The sequence below is a fragment of the Gossypium arboreum genome, chromosome 7 (genome assembly GCF_025698485.1).
Source record: "Gossypium arboreum isolate Shixiya-1 chromosome 7, ASM2569848v2, whole genome shotgun sequence".
Taxonomy (NCBI): domain Eukaryota; kingdom Viridiplantae; phylum Streptophyta; class Magnoliopsida; order Malvales; family Malvaceae; genus Gossypium; species Gossypium arboreum.
The window spans coordinates 62945247-62962142 of NC_069076.1; the positions used below are offsets into that span (position 1 = coordinate 62945247).

At 34.4% G+C, this 16896-nt stretch overlaps 1 pseudogene; it reads right to left on the bottom strand.

Moving 5' to 3' along the window:
* Nucleotides 1-763: 763 nt before the first annotated feature.
* LOC108478607 (uncharacterized) lies at nt 764-16192 on the bottom strand (annotated as a pseudogene).
* Nucleotides 16193-16896: the final 704 nt, after the last annotated feature.

Below are 16896 nucleotides of genomic sequence, written 5' to 3' on the forward strand. Positions count from 1 at the left end.
CAAGTATATGGAAATCTTGTTTTTACTCTCAAGTTTTGAGTAATATGGTTAGTTGATGTCAGCAGCTTAGATTCCATAACATACAATTTGAATAAAGTGGCACAGCATTACATTGAAGGAGTAGTGTTATATGTAATGGTCAGGTGGTTACTCTCTGGTTTCTTTTTGAAAGATATGTGAGTAAAGCAAATGTGGGCTTCAGTCTGGAATCTGACTAGCAAGCAACTCTGGTTTTGGTTGATAAATGATGATGAGCGGCTTCTAATTGGTCATTTTATGATTTAAAACTAGGTTTACTCGAATTTAGTTTGTAGGGTTCGAATGTACCAGAAGCAACCACATATCATTAAAGGAGTCATTCCAGTTTTAGTGGGGGACTTGGAGGGCATTTTCCTTGTTTGGTTCTTCTAGTCACCCAATCCATAGCCTGGAACACTGTTAAGACGACACTATGTAGTACATGAGAGATTGCATCTATATTCAATGGAAACCTCTTGTTCCCCCTGAAGGTATTGGATAAGACATGGTACAAGCTGTTTCAAGAATAATTCTGCTCCAGGCTGCTTTACAAGCCTCAAAGCATAGGTTTGAGGTGCCAATGTGGATGTGGGAGGTCACTAGTGCTTTTGATATGATGCCACCAAAGAAACATTGCAATTAATCTTCCTACTCTATAGTGAAGTTGCAGAAGAGATGCTTTTTGTTGTTTCCTGTGAATCATTAAGCTCCTTTGAAGATTTCATACACGTTTTGATTGGATCGTTCAAACGAAGTCTTTGGTGTAAAGGTGTCTTCCTTTTCTCCTTTGATGACAACATAGGAGTGAGTGGTGGTGAAGCTCATTTTGCTCATCAGTATCTGCAAGAAGCCCATTATGGACTGAAATGAGATAGCGGAGCTGCTTAGGCACCAACACTAGATCGTCTCCACAAACCTTAAACCATGCCACAAATCTTAAAACAGGATTGATTCCTGAGAAACCATCGCCAGCAGAAGTTGTTTCTTTGATTACTTCATTCGTGACCTCCTTAGCCTAGTTCCTCATTGTTCTTATCAGTCACGTCCAGTACCTTTCCAAGTTGATTTGGGTTCATAAGACTTTAATGAAGTATCATCTGACTGACCTGTCTATAATCACAAACCTGGTTGTCATATCCTTCAGCCTATTGCATCTTCAATTTTGTATGGTTTTGGCATGCAAAAATCCAAGTTTCTCAAACCAAGGATTCACAATGTAACAACACCGCATACTCAATTCAACAAGTTTATTATCACTTTCATGATTCAACTTACTCAACTCATATCTATCCTCTTTTTTTTTTTTTACCATTTTCATGACAAATCAAACATGCAAAGTCCATGGTAGGGAGGAATTCAAGAGAGCACTTATTTTCTTCTCTTTAATCGAAGACTTTCTCTTTGCCTTTACTACCCCCACCTCTTTAAATGGATTTCTAAAAAAGTAAATAATACAAATCAACCACATTTCTCAAAGTAAACAACAAGCAATATAACATCAAATCCTTAACTTTGATATCAACGCGTTCGACGCCACATTTCTCACTTTTCACGATTAGAACCCTTCCAACTTGAAACTTGGCCTTAGCTTCACCATCTCTGCAATCCTATTCTCCTTTTATGGGAAGTGAAGATGAGCCAAGTGGTAAAAATTTGACTAAGGATTTGGTGAATTTCAAAGGAAGTTATTTTATTACTTTTAAGTTTATAATATTTCATTAAAGTTAAAGAGTGGTTGAATGTGTTTTAGTAGTTATTTTATTTATATTTTATTAAATTGTTAACTTTTGAAACTTCTATTTTAAAATGTATTACTGTCAATTTAGATACTGAAAATGTGAATTTTTATCCTTGAAAGTGGTTAGTAGAACATTACAAATGTAGAGAAAAGAATATGCTGAATTTCACCAGCTGAGCCCCAATGCTGCAGCATTGAACTTGACGGGAACAAATTAGAAACTCCATACTTAAAAAAAAGCGCCACATCAACTTTTGGGCTTCTCCCATCTTTCAATCAAGTGCTGCTAATAATCAAGAACTAGAAAGAATAAGCTAGGCAAAAATATAAAAGCCCAAAGCAGTTCCAAGAGAATAAAAGTAGAATAGGAAAGGGGGTTGACCTAATCTATCTTCTTTGGGGGATATAAATATCATATTTTGAGAAAATAGGGGGCAATCGTCAGGTTTGAACAAATAGAATAGGAACTTTCAGAGCAAGAGTGCGGAAAAAGAAGTAGAGAAGAGGAGAAAGGACCAGACGTGAACGACTTGCGGAGAACCATCGACATTCGACTCACATCTCTTAGCCTTTCTCTTTACCTGTTATTTCGTTTTTTCTATTGTTTGAAACCATGGCTGAAATTTATTTGAGTGTTTTTAGTTTAATGATTATGGGCTAAAAGTTTATTAACTAGAATGATTATGAATCCTAATATGAGATTATTGGTACTTTGCTAAGGATGCTTGATGTAATTTTGATGTTTATCCATTCAAGTGATTTTCGTGTTTAATGCTTGTTATTGCTTGATCAATATTAGTGAGTAGTTGAGTTAATTATTTAATTTGAAAGGTTTGTGATTGATGAACGTAAAATTTGAATGGTGCATGTTTAATTTGTAACGGTATAGACATATTTTGTAGGAATGATGCTTGTAAGTGTAATCTTAATATCAACTTGGCATAAACATCTATTAAATCAATTAAAAGATTGAAGTTAATGACTTCAAGAGAAGCTTATAACTGGTGTATATCGTAATTTTGCTACAGCATCGCTACCAATACATCTTTGATATTAATTTGTGTTACTGTTTTTAAATTGCCTCATAATTCCTTGCATTCACTCAAAATTCTATATATTTTTTAAGTTATCATTGTTAATTTTACTATCTATGTTTTAAAACTAGTCCTTGTGAAAACAATAAATTTAATATCATTATTAAGGACTGTGTACACTCGCCCATTTTAAATAAATTTGGGACAATTTTTCTCTTAGTTTAGAAATTCCTCCGCCTATTTGGAGCTTAAATTTTGATTTGAAAATCATGAATTACAAATTCTTGGTTTTGAGATTACAAATTGGAAATCCAACAATTTGAATTAATTCAAATTTGGTGTTTGGATAACTCAAATTTAAATTTCTATTTCGATTAATTTTAATGTTTAAAAACATTTTCTTTACAAATATTATAAATTCTGTATCAATATTTTATTATTGTGAAGTAGATGTCCAATAAGATAAGAAATTTGACCTAGTTTAAGATTCTAATATCTATTAGAGTACGATTGTTTATCATTTATAACTCTTATGTTTATAACTATGGATTTTAGAGAAACATTGTAAATATTCTATTTGGTGAATAAAATACATCTCTCTATTTTTGTTCTCCAATTTCTTATTCCTTTTGTTAAAATTTTCTATTAGCCCCTATACTTTGCGAAAGTTTTGAATTTAGTCTCTATACTTTAATTTGAACAATTATAGTTTTTGTACTTTTCGAATTGGTCAATTTTAGTCTTTGTACTTTTAAATTTTGGTTTTAGTCCTATCCCAAACAATAGCAGCTAAATCTGTTCAGTTAAATTTAATTACTACTCTTGCACTATGTGTACAATTATAAATTTACTTCATATTCTTCAATTGGACTATTCTAGATCCTTATACTGTTCGAATTTTGGAATTTTAATCTTGAAGTAAATGACAATCATTAATCCTCTAACTAAATTCTTATTGAGTAGTATATGAAAATAACAAGCTGATATGGCATTATACATATGATAATTTGTCACATCATTTTGAAAATAGTAGAATTTAACTAAATGAATTTAATTGTTATCATTCAAGAAGGATTTGAAATTTAAAATTTTAATTTTTTAAAAAAATACAAGGACTAAAAATGATCAAATTAAAATATATGGACTAAATCTATAATTTTCACAAAGTATAGAGACTAATAGTAGAATTTAACCTATTCCTTTTACTTTGTTTGTTAATTATTTTATAACATTTCTTTTATATCAAAGATCTTATTCATTTATCTCGATGAGATTTATCCAGTCAAAGCCTTAAAAAGTTATTTATTTATTTAATAATTTATATCTAGATTAATAATGATGATTTTGATTATCTTAATTTATTTAATGTTTGGAATGTAGTTGTTGAATATGACTTCCAAATTCATAGAGGCAAAGGGACTTTATGCAGACTTTCGTACTTGGTGATGGGCATCGAAATTCATTCTATAGATTGTAGGATTCATCTATCTAAATTTTTAGTTCGTTATAGACATTTTTTGCACCCACGACTTGTGCTAACTTATATGAAATACAAAAAGTTTGTTTACTGTTCATATAAGTTTAGGGTTAGCTCCAACTTTTTAGTTTACTCTATTAAGAGGATTATTTCTTTTTAGTTTAAATTTTTATTGATAAATTCCCTTGTTTCTCTCATCAGGTGTTAAAACTGATTGAGTTGATAAGGGTAAAGTCATGTTTCTCTATGTAAATCCTACGTGGTATGATCAGTGTCTCTTTTTTTTTCTCTTTTTTATTCCAACCTTTAATTTAAAAAGACCTTACTGTAATAGGATCTTTAAATAGATACCACCTTAATTTCATATGAATTCCTAATAGAATTTAATTATAATGAATTGGACATGTATATCAACTATGGTTAATTAGTTTGAAATTTTTGAACACGACTGGAACGACGAAAATGTGCAAGTGTACACAATTGCAACAAGTAATAAAATGACAAGTAAATGTCGAGTTATCGTACCCACAGAGGCTGTGAAAAGAATTATTTATGAATGCTATTTAAAACACTTTGGTGAAAAAAAAATTTTTGTTTGAAGAGGGTGATTAAAAACTAAGATTTTAAACTAAGTAAACTAAATAAATAAATCTCAAATGCTCGATTTCAAAATACGATTTTAATCAAGATGATATAATTGTGTTAGATTAATTACATTTCTTTAACTTAGAATTATTAAACTCATGTTTATATTGTTATGAATAAATTCACGGCAACTCGATAATTTGCTAACTTATGAACATACTCACCTACACAAATCCATTCATCTCTTAACATATCCCTATGTCAATTCAATCGATAAACATATTCTAATAAGCAAGCATGCTATTGCACATACATACTCATTAAATTGAACTAATCTCTTGCATATTCGTATGTCAATTCAAATGATTAATTAAATCTAATGAGAACATAAAAGACTATGTGAGGTAACAAGGTGTGCTTACCTTGAAATAGTTTAATCACAATAATCTTGAAAGTTATGCACGGCAAGTGTATTGCTAGATATAATGCTAATTTAACCTTCAACTACCTTCGAAGAATAAACATGCACTGATTAAGTACTGTGTCCATTAATCACAATTTCAATCCATTTAAATAATTAATTCATTAATTCCCTCACAATTATAACGCAAGAATAACTTAGGCATGATTTTACTTAATCAAGCATTTTACCGAGGCCTATAACAGCATAAACACAACTTTAATAATTTAAGAGGATGAAATGCAATCAACCCAACACAAATTAAATTCAAGCTAAGCTGATTATATTAACCATTCCAACAACATAAATATTCATAAATATGTTCATCACAAAAACAACAAAAATTAAAGAGATAGGGAACAATAATCAAATCCAGTGTTTTTCCGTGGCTTGACTAGGTTGCTCCGTTCTTCCTTTTTTTTGTCCTCGCTGATCAAGGCTGCTATGAACACTCAATTGCTACTCCAAAATGGCTGAAGAAGAACCCTTTTTCAAGGGGAGAAATCGGCAAAAAACCAAGGAACTTTGAATGGGAAAATGAGAGAAAAAGTGAAAAAGGAAAGAAGAATTGTGAAAGAAGAGATGTGAATGAGGGATGTGTTGAATGATCAGCCAAGGGGGGTTTTTATAGCTGAATGTGGTAGCTGAAATTTGCTAAAAATAGCAGCCAAAGAGCCACCCCTTGGCCGGCCTCCTATGTGGCAAAGTTGATGGCTTCAACTTTGCTAAAAATGGCCTGGGGCAAATCTACAAAGCCACCAATTGTGGAGGGGTTTAATTGCAATTTGAACAAGTCTTCAAGGGCTTCTTTGCAGCTTAAATAATCAGCTAATGAGCTGAATTGGGCAGCACTTGGACGGTTTTGGGCTGTCCTTTTCTTGGCCGGTTCGAATCAATTGGACCACTTTTTCATAATTAATTAATCATAATTTATTAACCCAAATTAAATTGGATATAAATTAAAATTAATTATATTATGAATAAATACATATAATTTTGGACCGTCTTAGGCTGAAATTTAGTTCGCCTCGATACTTCAAATTGCTTCTCGATTTTGTGTTTCTAGCAGCGCCTGCCGAGCTATTTTTGGCCCTTTGTGCAAATCTGTCAAAAAAAATCAAAATTTATAAAAAATAATTATTAAATTAACTAAAATTTAACATGTTCATATTTTAAGTGCACTTTAATTATTTTATAAAAATTAATTATTTTTCGACAAGAATTTAACCGAATTAGCATGAATTTAAGTTAAAAAGGGTATGAAAAAGTGTGTAAATTTTTGTGTTTCCACACCCCCAAACTTAATTCATTGCTCGTCCCGAGTAATGCACAAATTGAAAAGAATTTCTCATAAACACCTTTGAAAAATTCCTTCAGAACAACATTCTTCCCAAAATTATGAATTTAATATACTTATGCTCAAAAACAAGAAATTTGATAGTTATGCTTACTTAAGTATACATATCGTTCAAATTAATCTCAATCATTCTTATGATAGCAAAAATTTGACAAAATGTTTTCTAATAAAGTCATGTTAAACCTCACCAATTTAGTTTTATTTCCTTATTCAAGATTAAGCTGCAATCATTAAGTTTAACTTATGCCTTCATATGTTGAACGTAGCAATTTCTCTCAACTAATGTAGGTAGCATTGGAACTTTGAATCAATAGGTCTTTAACAAGGTTGTAACGTGGCTGGGCTTAGGGGTAGGTAAAAGATAGATAAATTTAGGCTTTTAAACCCTAAACTCAGCTTCAATTGGACTTTTGGAATAATTTCCCTCAATGCACCAACTTACTTTGCTTTCATATGCTCTTTTGCACATCTTATTTTAAGAACTCATGCTCTCTTTTTTTTAACACGAGCATTTTACTGAATGTACTACAATTTTAGGGCATTTGATATTTCTTTTCAACTCCCCTAAACTTATTTTTAAAGAATACTTTGAATAGTACTGAGTCTAGTGTTTGGGATAATTTTAAGATAGTTAAGAGAGAAGTGATGGCTAAATTTGTAAGGGTTCAAATAAAATTAGGCCATATAGTCTCAAAGTTGGGTTTCAAACGATAAAAATTTCATCATCATTGGCTTGAAAGGCTCAAACGGTCCAAACAAAAGTTGCCTAAATCATTTTCAATGTTCCATGCTTTTTAGGATTTCGCCTCAAGAAGCTACTAAGTCAATTCTAAAGACTTAAACTTTCATGCATGCCTAACTTTCGTAAGGAACTAAAAATTTATGGTATGATTTGCATGCTTTATTAGAAATACATTCATATCGTTATTAAGCTAACATAATAATTTATTGAAATAGTAGAACTTTATTTATACTGAAGTTTATCATACTTAACAAAATTTCCAATTATTGAACAAAATATATCCTAATCATAATTAAAAGAAAAAAATATTCTGAGTGGAAATAATTCAATTTTTAGGTCCCCTCCTTAAGATGAACAATGTCCTCATTGTTTAGAGTGAATAGATACTATACACCTGGTAGGATTTTAGAAAAGAGGAGGTGAGTCAAATTGACTGCTTAAGTACCAAGCTCTCTCTAGATCCAATCCTAGACATGTATATACCTATTGCCACACTTTATACTTTGCGACTTGTTCATTATTCATGATTTCCATCTCTTGCTTTTATGCGAAAATAAAAATTCCTAATTGTAACGCCCCTTACTCGTATTCGAGACCGGGACAAGGTACAGGGCATTACTGTGCACGAACATGACATTTCCGGGAAAATTTCGGGCTATAAAATTTTGTTCCAAATTAAAACCAATCAATCATATTCATAATGTCCCTATTATGGACCTACAAGGCCCAAGACATACATTGAGAATGGTCCGGGACTAAACCGAGAACTTAAGAAAGTTTTTGGAAAATTTCCTAGGTTAAGTCTCACACGCCCGTGTGGAGGCAATGCACACGCCCGTGTGCTTTGGTACACACCCGTGTCCTTTACCTGTATGGAATTAATTGAATTTATTTCTCATTTCGAACCTACAGGGGTTCTCACATGGCCGAGTACACGCCCGTGTCCCTGGCCCGTGTCCTTCACACGGCTTAAACACGCTCATGCCCAAAAACTCGAGCATTCTGTTTATGACATCATCATGCGTTTAAGGAAACCCGGCCAAGACACGCGCCCTTGTGCTAGGCCGTGTCCTCCACACGGTTGAGACACACAGCCGTGACTCCACCCTTGTTTTTACTATCATGCATTCTGACCTAAAAATTTTAGGTGCAGGGGACACAAGGCCATACCACAAGGCCTATAGGGATGACCGTGTGTCACACACGACCTAGACACACGCCTGTGTGTCTATCCGTGTAGACCCTTTTAGAGGCTACAAATCTAAGCCAATGGTCACCCTCTATAACCACTCATATTCGTGAACATCAATGATGTTTAACATAGCCTAAATATGTCCGAGTACTACCATAAGTGGTCTATTGCATGTTAACCTCATCTCATTGGTTATGTACATGCTAATTTATCCTCTTTGTATTTAGGGTTTCCATCTCATTCAAAAACAAATTTAGACTTGGCTCATTGTTATAACTCATTGCCAATTATGACCTAACCATCCCAAGTGATTTGGCCACATTTCATATGTCTATTTATAATATACCAATTTAATCATCATAAGAACATTTAACCACAAATAAGTACAATTAGTAGGTCATAGCCTACATCAAAATGAGCCATATCTTATGGCCATATACAAAAAGAATAAGTTTAATATTTAAGCTTTTACATAGGCCAACCAATGATACATATCACAAAATAACCAAAACCTATACATGCCATTGAAACAAAATAAAGTATCTATATACCAATGCAAGACAAGTTGATAGTGTTGACAATGCTCTAATCGTCTTCCAATCTTCACTAGTCCACGAGCTCTGTAAAACAGGAAAAAGAGTGGGGGTAAGCATTAACATGCTTAGTAAGTCCGGATAACAGGAAAGTAAACTTACCGGTTATTTAGCATGCAACCATATAAGACATTCAGACCAAACATTCATAGTAAAATTTCCTATCACATGTACTCAACCATCAAGTTAGTCTCATGCCAGTACAATGTAACATCCTTCATAGATGAACTCATCAATCCAAACATGTCTATTCCTATTTAACATTTTAATCCCGTCGAATTTCTTGGAATCTTGATGGATATCTCGTTTACCATCAAATCATGCAAGTGATCTTTTAAATACGCACTCCCGTGAACCTCACTTTTATGGCGGGATTACCAGTCCAGGCTAAATCCTCCACAACGTGACTCACAGAGTAATGTCGGGATTACTAGTTCAGGCTAAATTCAGATCTTATTCGGATTACCCGTCCGAGCTAAATCCGTCAAAGCACACATATTCTTCGGGATGCTAAATCACTATAGGATCACATGTCTGGGCTAGATCCTTAATACCATTATTTCATTTTCGAGTAATCCATCAAACATCCCTTTTTATTCAACCGGGACATTTCATCATAACATTAATAATTCATGAGTTTTCATACAATAAATATTACTATTATAATTCATACATGTATATACATCTTTAATGTATTTAAAGATAGTTTACATTCGAGTTACACGAACTTACCTGGTAATTGCTTAGGTTTCGTATTTAAGTTATTCCGAAACCTTTCGTTTTCCACGATCGATCTCCGGAATCGGTTCCTCGGGGTCTATATCAGAAAAAATAAATTATTAATACCTCATGCTATTTATTTCGGACCTAAAATTCACCCTCAGGCCCCTAACATTTCAAAATTTTACAACTTAGTCCCTAGGCTCGTAAAATGAAATACATGCAATTCTTTAGTTACGCAAGCCTAGCCGAATGTATTATAAACTCATACTAGCCCACATTTTCCTCTATTTCACATTTCTACCACATATTTTGTACAAAGGTCCTTTTAGGGGTTTTTCATGAAAATCACTTAGGAAAAGATGTTTAACACACATCTAACTTTCATATTTTCCCTTAAATCATCAAAGAACAAACATGTCACACATGGGTCATTTTGCATACATGAACCCTAGCTTAAAATATGGGTAGAAATGGAGAGAACATGTTTCAAGGATCTCAAAAATACAAAGAACATTAAAAACGGGGCTAGGAGTCACTTACTATTGAGCTTGGAAAGTGAAGAAACCCTAGCTATGGTGTCCTTTGGAATTTCGGCAGCAAAAGGGAGAAGAATGACTGATTTTTTCCTTCATTTCCCCTTTTTATTGATTTTATTACCAAATGACCAAAATGTCCTTCCTTACTAAACTTCCAAAATTTTCCATGCATGCTCATTTTTGTCCAAAAACTTAGAAATTGGGCAAATTTCTCTTTAAGACCTTTTAATTAATAATCTAAATCAATTTCATGCAAATTGCTTATAAAATCCAAGTTTTGTAATTTATTTAATTTGGTCCCTAATTTCCAATTGGACACCTTACACTAAGAATTTCTTCATGAAACTTTAACACATGCTTACTTTCATATTCTAGGCCTCATAATAATCATAAAATAAATATTTTGACATCGAATTTGGCGATGTTACACTGATTAAACTTAATCCTAAAATGACCTAAGAACAGAAATAAAATAAAGTCAAGATCCCCCCTTTTATTTATTTACAGATATTTCTGAATTTGAATCATCTTTTGCTCCATCATTATTGCCTTTGCATTAATTGCTTCACTCGTTCTTTGATAATGGACTTCATGGTTCAAATATAAAATCTGGAAATTCAGGCACAAAAATAAATGGGTCATTGTAAATTTTCTTAATAGCACTTTTCATCGAGTTATCCCTTATTTTTTAGTATCTCCAGTAAGCTTGTTGCTATCATTGCATATGCTGCATTATGTCCATCAATTTTGACAGCTCATCTCGAAGATCTAGGCTAGGTGATTGAGCTCTGAACATTAAAGTTTCGGCATTAGGTTCAGCTTCTGGTCCCATTAGTTCCGCCTTATCTGGGACTTCAGCTGATTGCATTGTGGGATCTTCTTTTTCTTCCTTGGGGTCCTCACTTTCTTGAACTCGTTCCTGTAGAACAGATTCTCAGCTATTCGATAGAGGTCTCAATATGTGATTGTGCCTTGGCTATAACCTGTCTTCTTTATGTTTGTAAGAATTTTAGCTTTCAAGCACATAATTGTTATTGTAAAAGGAAACTAGGCTAGGCCAGAAAATATAACGGCACAATTCCGTATCTCTCTCAGGATAATTTTTCCTACATCAATGGTCTTTCCAGTTAAAATCGAGTATAATAAGACCATTCACTCAAATGAAATTGTAGTCCCATGTGAGCTAGGCATAAGGCTAAAATGGATGAAATAGAACCATACATTTGCGAGTGGTGTCAGATATTCTCTTCGACAAGTGTGGATTCCTTACTTTGACACAATCCACTTAGAACCTGGAACTGTAAGTTCCTTGAGAATTTCTTGCAAATTTTCAGGCTCTGTAAGGAAGAATAATCGTTGTTTCTGAAATCAGGCAATTCAAAGAATTCATTAATAGCGTTTGAAGTTATTGGTACCTTGATTCCACGAACTAGAACTTCTGTCAACTCGCTTGAGGTTAAATTCGCATAGAATTCGCACACTAACTCCTTATCTACACTAGGCCTCTTCTCACAAAACAATTCCCAATTGAGGGCTTCAGCAACTTGATGAATACGTGCCATAAAGTCTTTGTAGTTACTCTCTTTCAATGTAAAGCCTTTCTCTGGATGTATCTGTTGATTTGAAGATACTCTCGTATCTTGCTTTAGCTTTTTCACAATAGAATTTGTTTTGTGTTTCATCAATTTGGGCACAAGCATGAGTTCTCTTGCGAGGCATGATTAACCACCTTTTTTTTTTAAGAACTCTTAAAAAAAATAGTTAGAAAGAAAAATAGGTCAATTTAAGGTAGATTGGAGGATTTAGCTAAGGATGGGTGAAGGTGTGTGTTGCTCGGGTGTTGGAACGCTGCTAGGTGTGCAGGTGGAAGGGCGCGGGAGCAGGCAACAGCACATGCGGGAGCTGGGCTGGGTGTGTGAGCAACATGCGGAGCCTTGTCGAGCAAGCCTGGTGCAGGCACTAGGCGTGGAGTCGAGACACTGACCTAGGTAGTGAAATTGTAGTAGTAGTTACTGAAAGGGCTAGGCGCGCAAGGCAGGGCGCGATGGACAGGCGTGTGTGAGATCTACTGAGCGCGTGCTGGCCGACTGCTGGGTGATGTTGTGGCTAGGAGCTTGCGATAGTTAAGGGATTTGGTGCTTTGGGGTTTTGAGTGATGAATGAATTGAGAGAAGTAACGGTGGAATTTATAGTGCGAGTAGTAGGAATTAGAGTAGAATTCTTAGTATAATTTAACAATTAAAAAAGAAATTCTAATTCTAATTCTAATTCTACTCAAAGTTATCAACAATTAATAATCAAATATATGCATATTAAATTATTAATGCTATTAATTTATTAAAACAAGATTAAAATTAAACTAATCCTAATTCCATGCTAGGTTGATAAAAGTAATATATCAATTATAATAGATAAATTAAAGATTATCATCTTATTATTATTTGTAATTTTTTTAATTAAAAACATTTATTCTAGATGCCTTCTAAAAATATTTATAAAAAGAGGAACTTAATTTTTATTATTTATGAAAAGAGCAACCAAATTTTAAAAATAATTCAATTAAGTCCTTAGACTTAATCAAAATTTGAAATTGAGTTGCAATTTAAAACTTGGATCAAAATTGACCTTTTTATTTGAAAAACCAAAAATTTAATTTTCTATTTAGGGAATAATTTCTCAAAAAATTATGTTAAAAAATCATTTTCCAGGAAAGATTGGAGGGGTCACAAGCGATCTCGCTTAAGTTCCAATCTCCTAGACATAATTTATTTAAACATACTAATCCCAAAAATATACCCTAAATCATTTATTAAAAAAATAATAAAATTTAAACATCCGATAAGATGAACGAAATTTGATTTCGTTCAATCTTATCTCCCCAGTAATGTTTCAGACGCTAAGCATTAACTTGAAAATTACCTCCCTTACCTTGGAGTTCAACAACTCCGTATGGATAGACACGATGAATCGTAAATAGACAGGACGAACGTGATTTTTGTTTACCTGAAAAGAACCTTAATCTGGAATTAAATAACAAGACTTGCTGAGCTGCTTCAAATTCTCGAACTCGAATGTGCTTGTCATGCCATTTCTTAAGTCTCTACTTGAGTAATTTGGCATTTTTGTACGAGAACATTTAGAATTCCTCTAGCTCATTGAGTTGGAGCATCCATTTCTCTTTAGCAAGCTTAAGATCCACGTTGAGTTGTTGAAAGGCCCAGTAAGCTTTGTGCTCTAACTCCAAGGGCAGAAGACAGGTTTTCCCAAAGACCAACCTGTAGGCTGACATCCCTAAAGGTGTCTTGTATGCTGTTCTATAAGCCCAAAAAGCACCATCCAGTCTTTTGGATCAATCTCGTCGGTTCGAGCAAACTACCTTCTCAAGTATGCCTTTGATTTCCTTGTTTGCCAGTTCAACTTGCCCATTCGTTTGCGAATGGTAAGCTGTAGTGACCTTGTGTTTCACTCAATGTTTATCTAATAACCATTTCAACCACTTGTTCACAAAATGGGACCCTTCATCACTGATGATGGCTCTTGGGGTTCCAAACCTTGTGAACACATGTTTCTGCAAAAACCTTATCACAACCTTAGTATCGTTTGTCAGATAGGCTTCAACCTCAATCTACTTAGACAGGTAGTCTACAACTACCAAGATATACTTGTGATCAAAAGACGGAGGGAAAGGACCGAGAAAATCAATACCCCAAACATCGAATAATTCTACCTCAATGATGTTTGTTCGAGGCATCTCATTTCTACTGGTGATATTTTCGACCCTTTGACATTTGTACAACTCTTTACGTAGGCATATGCATCTTTGAATAGTATTGGCCAAAAGAATCCAGCTTGCAATACCTTGGCTGCAGCACGTGTACCTCTGAAGTGTCTCCCACTCGGAGCTGAGTGATAATGATATAGAATCTTATATACTTCATATTCTGCCATGCATCTCTTGATCATTTGATCTGCACACTCCTTAAACAAGTACGGCTCTTCCTAGAAATAGTACTTCACATCGTGAAGAAACTTTTTCTTTTGATGATTCATCTTATCAATCGGCATCAAACCACAAGCTAAAAAGTTAGCAATATTAGCAAACGAAGGGGTATTATGGACATGATTTACCTTCAGTATGCGTTCATCTAGAAACGTCTCTCGAATTGGTATAAGAGGAGAGTTTTCTTCTTGCGACTCCAATCTGGACAAGTGATTTTCTACTTTGTTTTCTACTCCCTTTCGATCTTGAATTTCTAAATCCAACTCTTGAAGTAGAAGTACCCATCGGATCAATCTCAGCTTAGCGTCTTTCTTGGCAAGCAAATACTTAATCATCGAGTGGTCTGTATATACAGTCACCTTGGTACCTACAAAATAAGATCGAAACTTATCAAAAGCAAAAACAATAGCAAGTAACTCTTTCTCTTTTACCGTATAATTTAGTTGAGCTCCTATAAGAGTTCGACTTGCGTAGTAGATGGGATGAAAAACTTTGTTCCTTCGCTGGCCCATAACAGCTCCTATCGCGAAGTCACTTGCGTCACACATCAATTCAAATGGCAAATCCCAGTCTGGTGTGACTATTATGGGTGCCGGAACTAGTCGACTCTTCAAATTATTGAAAGCTCTTAAGCAGTCTTCATCAAATTTGAACATCATGTCCTTATCCAATACTTTGCATAAGGGTTTAGCAATTTTGGGAAAGTCCTTGATGAATCTTCGATAGAAACCGGCGTGGCCCAAAAAGCTCTTAACACCTTTTACAGATGTCGGAGGTGGGAGTTTCTCAATAACATCCACCTTTGCTTTATCAACCTCTATTCCATGTCTTGTTATCCGATGCCCTAGAACAATACCTTCTCGTACAATGAAATGACACTTTTCCCAGTTGAGTACTAGGTTTGTTTCTTCGCATCGCCTTAGTACTTTCGCTAGATTGGCTAAGCAATCATCATAAGTATCTCCAAATACTGAAAAATCATCCATAAAAACTTCCAAATACTTCTCAACCATGTCAGTAAAAATAGACATCATACATCTTTGAAATGTAGCAGGTGTATTACATAAACCAAATGGCATGCGTTTAAATGCAAATGTACCGTACGGGCAGGTGAATGTTGTCTTGTGCTGATCTTCCGGTGCTACTGTAATCTGATTATACCCCGACTATCCATCAAGAAAACAATAATAGTCTCGCCCTGTAAGTCTATCCAGCATCTGGTCCAAAAACGGCAAAGGAAAGTGATATTTCCTAGTCGCCTTGTTTAGCTTCTGGGAATTGATGCAAATTTTCCATCCCGTAAGAGTTCTAGTCGGTATCAACTTGTTATTCTCATTTTCAATTACCGTGATACCTTCTTTCTTTGGCACGTACTAGACCAGACTTATCCATGAGATGTTTGAGATGGGGTATTATACCCGCATCTAACCACTTCATGATTTCTTTCTTTACTACGTCTTTCATAATGGGGTTCAGTCTTTGCTGTCCATAAATCGTCCCTTTTTTGGCATCTTCTAAAATGATCTTGTGCATGCATACTGATGGACTAATACCGTGAATATCGGCTATGGTCCATTCGATAACCTTCTTGAATTGTTTCAATACAAGGATGAGTTTCTCTTCTTGCTTAGTAGTTAATTCTGCTGAAACAATCACAGGCAAAGTAGAAGCGTTACCTAAATAAACATATTTTAAATGTGAAGGTAGTACCTTGAGTTCTAATTTAGGTGGCTCATCGATTGACGCTTTTGGTTGGGCATAATCCCTTTTCTCTAATTCCAAAGATTCAAAACGGGATTGCGGATTATATCCCTTTTGATTAGCTTCTAACAACGCTAAGTATTCATCCTCCTCTTCATTATTGAGAGGATCTAATGTCAAAATTTGTTCCAACGGGTCCTCAACATAGTTGAGCTTCTTCTTCACTATTAAATCATCTAAATCAGATACTGTAGAACAATCATCAATTGTGTCAGGAAATCGTATAGACTTAAAAAAGTTAAATGTTACCTGATCATCCTGAACACGCATAGTAAGCTCGCCCTTCTGCACATCGATAAGGGTCCTTCCGGTTGCTAAGAATGGTCTTCCTAAGATAATTGGCACTTCTTTGTCTATTTCAAAGTCTAGAATAACAAAATCAGCAGGGAAGATAAATTTATCTACACGTATCAATACATCCTTGATTTTTCCTTCTGGATGTGCTAGGGATCGATCCGCTAATTGAAGTGTAATCGTAGTTGGTCTAACTTCACCTATCCCCAACTTCCTAAATATTGACATAGGCATCAAGTTAATACTCGCACCTAAGCCACATAATGCTTTACCACAATAAGTTGCTCCAATGTTGCAAGGTATGGTAAAACATCCAGGATCCTTCAACTTTGGGGGTAATTTGTCTTGAAGATATGCACTGCATTCCTTCGTCAAAGCTATCGTCT